This window comes from Sinocyclocheilus anshuiensis, unplaced genomic scaffold, assembly GCF_001515605.1.
Source record: "Sinocyclocheilus anshuiensis isolate Anshui unplaced genomic scaffold, SAMN03320099.WGS_v1.1 scaffold853, whole genome shotgun sequence".
Lineage (NCBI taxonomy): Eukaryota > Metazoa > Chordata > Actinopteri > Cypriniformes > Cyprinidae > Sinocyclocheilus > Sinocyclocheilus anshuiensis.
The window spans coordinates 189,263-189,538 of record NW_015558598.1 but is presented as its reverse complement, the minus strand read 5'-3'; the positions used below and the strand labels follow the sequence as shown (position 1 = coordinate 189,538).

The 276-nt window shown below is 41.7% G+C and overlaps 1 protein-coding gene across 4 annotated transcripts in view; it reads right to left on the bottom strand.

Moving 5' to 3' along the window:
* Positions 1–276, bottom strand: part of LOC107680093 (endothelin-converting enzyme 2-like) — a 74,467-nt gene that overhangs the window by 19,289 nt on the left and 54,902 nt on the right. The gene's annotated exons all lie outside the window — the stretch shown is intronic.

The following is a 276-nucleotide window of genomic DNA, read 5'->3' as shown; positions in this document are numbered from 1 at the left end:
ACTACAGCAATAACCAACAGCAGCAGCAATTCAGCAGCAGCATAGCAGATCTATTCTGCCAAGACCAAATACATTAAAGGAACACTCCACTATTTTTGAAAATAGGCTCATTTTCCAACTCCCCTAACAGTTGACAGTTGAGTTTTACTGTTTTCGAATCCATTCAGCCGATCTCTGGGTCTGGCGGTAGCACTGTAGCTTAGCGCTTAGCATAGATCATTGAATCTGATTAGACCGTTAGCATCTCGCTCAAAAATGACCAAAGAGTTTCGATAT